This window comes from Sinocyclocheilus anshuiensis, unplaced genomic scaffold, assembly GCF_001515605.1.
Source record: "Sinocyclocheilus anshuiensis isolate Anshui unplaced genomic scaffold, SAMN03320099.WGS_v1.1 scaffold2739, whole genome shotgun sequence".
NCBI lineage: Eukaryota > Metazoa > Chordata > Actinopteri > Cypriniformes > Cyprinidae > Sinocyclocheilus > Sinocyclocheilus anshuiensis.
In genome coordinates this window covers 14931-20182 of record NW_015542334.1, presented here as the reverse complement: position 1 = coordinate 20182, position 5252 = coordinate 14931, and the positions used below count along the sequence as shown (strand labels likewise).

The 5252-nt window shown below is 33.4% G+C and overlaps 1 protein-coding gene across 2 annotated transcripts in view; it reads right to left on the bottom strand.

Annotated features, from left to right (window-relative positions):
• The window catches only part of LOC107691069 (activin receptor type-2A-like), an 18247-nt gene that overhangs the window by 11693 nt on the left and 1302 nt on the right, over window positions 1–5252 (bottom strand). The gene's annotated exons all lie outside the window — the stretch shown is intronic.

Sequence of the window (5252 nt, the reverse complement as noted above, 5' to 3'; positions counted from 1 at the left end):
ATGCCTGAGTGTGTGTGTGTGTGTGTGTGTGTGTGTCTGTGTGTGTTTATCAGGGAAGGGCTTTGTATTTCATCCACAACAGCTCATTGAAGGGAAGAATGCTAGAAAGGCGAGACGTGGAGCAATCGGACATTTCTGCTGACAGACGTCTTTGACCTCTCAATAATTCAACACACTGAACAGATTTCCATTCACTTCAGCCCACTGAACATTCACCGATTTCCACGCAAGCGTCGCTGAGACACAAACATGAAAAGCCTTCATCAGGCTGCAGGGCAGAGACGCGTGGTTATGAAATAATTATGAGCTTTCAGAGTAATAGTCGACTTACTTTCATAAATCACAGGATTAAAAAGGCCAACAGGCACTGATCTCTCTCACGATGTTATCGAGCTAGTTCAGTTTTCAGCCGGTGGAAATATTTCTGCACCTCAATGTTACTTTCGTTCTTCTGGAGTCATGTGTGAGTTTCTGAATGGTGTGTTTGTGCCTGAGGAACCTTCTGATGTCTCGACATGTGTCTGCCTTCTCATTAAGAGTCCTATATCTTCTCTTAATCACCTCAATTAAGATAAAATCATCAGTCTGACATATTCCTCTGAAGTCAATGCAAACACACACACACTCTCTCTCTTACACACACACACACACACACACACGTCCCACATACTGTGGCAAGACCTTTTTTACCACCTAATCTGCTCAAATTTACCCACAATGCAGTTCTTGAGCCATAAGCTGCCAACAGCAATCAATCAAACACCGTCAGCAGCAGAAACACGTAACAGGAGCTACAGACGCAGGTGGAAACACACCTGGACCTGATGAGATATGCTATATTTACATACATAATATACATTTTTAATTAAAAAATTAAAATAAAATTGTGAATAATTTATGTAAATATTGCCTGAATGGAATAAATAGAAATATGTACGAAAAATAAATACAAAAAGAATTTAATTAAAATATAAAAAGTTAAAATAATTTTTAAAGATACAACATTTCTTCATAATCATTTTTTTAAATTAAAAATGAAAACATTTTTACAAAATAAATTAAAATTAAATTCAAATATAAAAAAAAGAATAAATTTTAAAGAGATACAAAATTGCTTCATAATCATTTTTTAAAATAAAAATTAATGTTTTTTTTACAAAATAAATTAAAATTAAAATAGAAAAAAATAGAATCAGTTTTAAAAAGATACAAAATTTCTTCATAAACATTTTAAAACATTTCTTTTTGGTTTGCATTCTAAAAGTGGTTATTATTAGCATTAGTACATTTGTAGTTTGAATGTTGTTTGTCTACATTAGTGTCAGCCATTGTGCGGCGATACCAGCGGCTCCTTTAGTTTTGGACAGTGAAGCGCACCGGCGTGATCCGCTCTGAACTCTCAGTAATGAGCTAATGACGCCGGACACCGGGCATGCTGGGACAGATGTGTAAATCAGGAGGAACCACACAAATTTACAAGAACTACTCCAGGAACCTCGCAGAGAGAGAAATACAATACACAACATCAATGCACTCCCTCGGACACTGAGCGTACTGTACAATCAGCACTAAAACCCACTCGGATTCACAACCCGGGAATAACTGAGGATACAAATGAGTGCAAAACAGCAGAAAGCAACACTTCATCATCTACAGAGAGCAGATCTAATGATGCGCCTCCACAATCAAACAAACTAAAATCATGCAAAATTGTATTGTAAGTGTGTTATGCTGAGATAAAAGCATCAGCTGAACTCCTTTAATTGAAATGACTCAAATAACCCCTAAAATTGTAAATATTGATACGCTTTCAAAATACAGTTAAGCAATATCATTGAAGCAAGAGTCCTGTTGGTCTGAATATAATCACAAGATTACAGCTTTAGAGTTTTTTTTTTTTAATAAATAAATACTTTCTATCAGGGGTGTAGCAAAACAAATATTTATTTGCTGCACTTAATTTTTTATTTTATTTTACTTTTACACAATAAAATTGGGAACAGGGCCATTTCATAAAATTGCCCTGATTAGAGATAATAATTCTGGGCAACATCATATTTTATGAGCTTTGTTTTGCTTGGCCAAAGCCTGCCAGTCATGTAAAAAGTCATGTCAAAACAAGATCAGGGGTATGGCTTCAATTTCAACAGAATGCATAAACTTATAAAAATAGCTTACAATGCAACATAACTATGGATGAAATTATCAGCCAAATCCATACATTTTTGTCAGCAATGGCATTTCTCTCACAATCTCACAAACACCCTGAAGGACCCATTTGGGAAACACTGTCCTAACATTTAGCAGACACTTTTATCTAAAGCAACTTACAAATGAGTAACATCAAAAGAAATTTGTCATACAAGTCAATAATAGCTCACAATGCCATGTTAAAAGCTTAAACTAGATTAGCTCACAAAACTAGAGCAGGAGACTTTCCAAGACATGCAGTGCCAGACACTGACCAAAAGTAAAGGTGCGTGCTCCTTTTGAGGTTATTTCTAGATTTTGTGTGTGCATTTGTTTAACAGACAGTCTCACATCTGCTGGCAATATGAAAACATGTTTTTGTAGAATAAAGAAGAGGATTTTCATTGCTCTTTTGAAATAGAAGTTCAGGAGATGTGAAAAGATTTTTGAGAAAAGATTAACTTAATTATACCTGTTCAAATGTATTGTACAAGCTTTTGCTATATTTTCACTGTTCATTTTATTGCTATGGTATTTCATTTTGAATTTAATAGCGCATTAGAGCTATCTCGATCTCTCTCTCCTTCCTGCGTGCTTTGCTTATCAGATCATCTATAGATACAGCTGTGAATATTGAATGTTTTAACATTATATTAATTACATACATGTATTTCATAGACATCCTTAATCTCTAAGAACTTCATTCTGCTCTCTGTTTGTTCTGTTGTCAGTGTTTCTTTGTGTGGACACAGCTCTGTTCACACGCTGTGTGGTATCGGAGCATTTTTACGAGTATGAATATCAGTACAGGAGCGCAGTATCTTATCGGTGCATCCCTAATAACTTTAACAACTTGCTTCCAGTCCTCCAAGACCATTACTGAAACTCATTCATGGTTATGGTGTCATAATCACACGCTCATTAACATATGACCACCCACATTTACATATCATACATACATATTCAATGAGGTTAGCCAATTATAGCAGAAGTCTTAAAGAAACCGTAAACAGCCTGTTTAACAGAGCGGTTCAGTTTGTAGCCATAAAGCCAAAATACTTTTTTTTGTTTTGATTTAGGGTTATTATAGTTAAATAAAACAGAAACTAAAATTAAAAACACGCAAAACAATTAAAAAAAATACCCTACTTGAAATAAAAAATAAAAATAACCACTTAATAACATAAAATATACAACAAAACTGGAATAATATAAACTATACAAAACTTACCATGGCAACACTTCTCATTTTAACTTAATTTAACTTGTACATGAATAACTAAAACTGGAATAAAAAAAGATACCATAAACTATATAAATATATATATATATATACACATGTATATATGTCACATGAAAAGATATAATAAAATATTTACAAAAATGTGAGGGGTGTACTCACTTCTGTGAGATACTGTATGTATATATATATATATATATATACACATGTATATATATATATATATATATATATAGTTTAATACAACAAAATTACTAAACTTTTAGCTAAAATTAAAACAAAAATGGAAAATCTGATTCAAAATGTTAATAAAAACTATAATAGTATATGACTGATACTAAAATAACACTATTATGGTTTTTGATTTCTGAGTAAAATAAGGTCTGTGGTTACTTAAAGAAACTCACATTTTATTCTGCAACAAATTACTATACCTTCAATATGAATTTTAAAATTACTGACTGGTTTAGAAAATGAAAGCTGCTAACAAGGACTATAACTAGTATTAAGATGTGAGTTTGAGTACTTTATAAATCAGACAACTGGTGTTGTGCTTGTGTAGAAACTTTAATTTTTAAAGCACAAAGTGGTTTCATATTTTACATTTGAGGTATAAATGTGTGTAGTTTTACTTTAGAACAAAAATGTTTATGGTGGTAATGTTAACCATAGACTTTATTTTACTCTGTAGAGTGTTTTAATTGCTATTCTACAGACCCAGAGGAAATTCCTGAGGGAAGCCGTGCTGAATTAGTCTTCTGGGTTTGCTGACAAATTGACGTCATCATGACTGAACAGCTCTATTGTAAGGGTCAGGATGGAAAAAGACCATGAGAAATGAATTTACGGCTCTCTTTAGTGCAAGAATCCTTGACTGATATTATAAGTGAACTTAGAATGTGACACCTTTAAGACTTCTGGTTTACTGGCCACATATTTACATTCACAAACCAGCACGACTCCCTGATAAGCATCATATTTGACTCTTTGCTCTGGGTTTCAGTCCGTTCAAACACTTCACAGTTTCTCTCTAAACACACAACACATGCTTGTGAGCTTCTGAATCTCTCTCTCTCTGTCTGTCTGTCTTCTCCAGTTTCTCTGCAGATTCATCAAGTCTATAACTCCTCTGTCTGCCAGAGGAACGTTCCCAGAGTTTGGCCTTCCCGCTCCGGACACACTGGAGCCAGAGAGGCACATCTGTCTGAAACACAACCACCAACACCACCCACATGCTGGGCCATCGACGGAGCTGCAGATGAGCCTCTACACTCACAGAAACAACTCACATTCACTCAGACAGAGGATACAAAAGATACTGTTGTTCCTCCTCATCCACAATCTGTTAAACAACATCACTGCATGACTGCGACGTGGGTGAATTTCAAGCATTTACTCCCAAATCCTCATTACTGCAACGTGAAAAAATATCATTTGAACTGCATTTAATTTATGCTGATTGTAACAACAAACAATAGCATTTTGTACAGTATTACAGTAATTAGAATTACATTAAAAAAGCAAAAACATAAATAATACAAAAAAAAATTCTAGAAAAATGTTCTGAATTTTCATTAATGAAATAATGTCACAATGCAAAAGATATTGGTTCTAAATACTGGCTTAATATTTAAAATATTATAATACATTAGTTTGGTGATAAATATTAAGTTGTTAAATATTAAATTATTTAAATTGTCTTTAGGCTGATTGTACTAATAAATATAACATTTTGTACAGCATTACAGTAATGATAATTACATAAAATATATCACTTAAAAATTTGACAAGAAAACCAAATAAGTTTCTAAAAATATGTGAA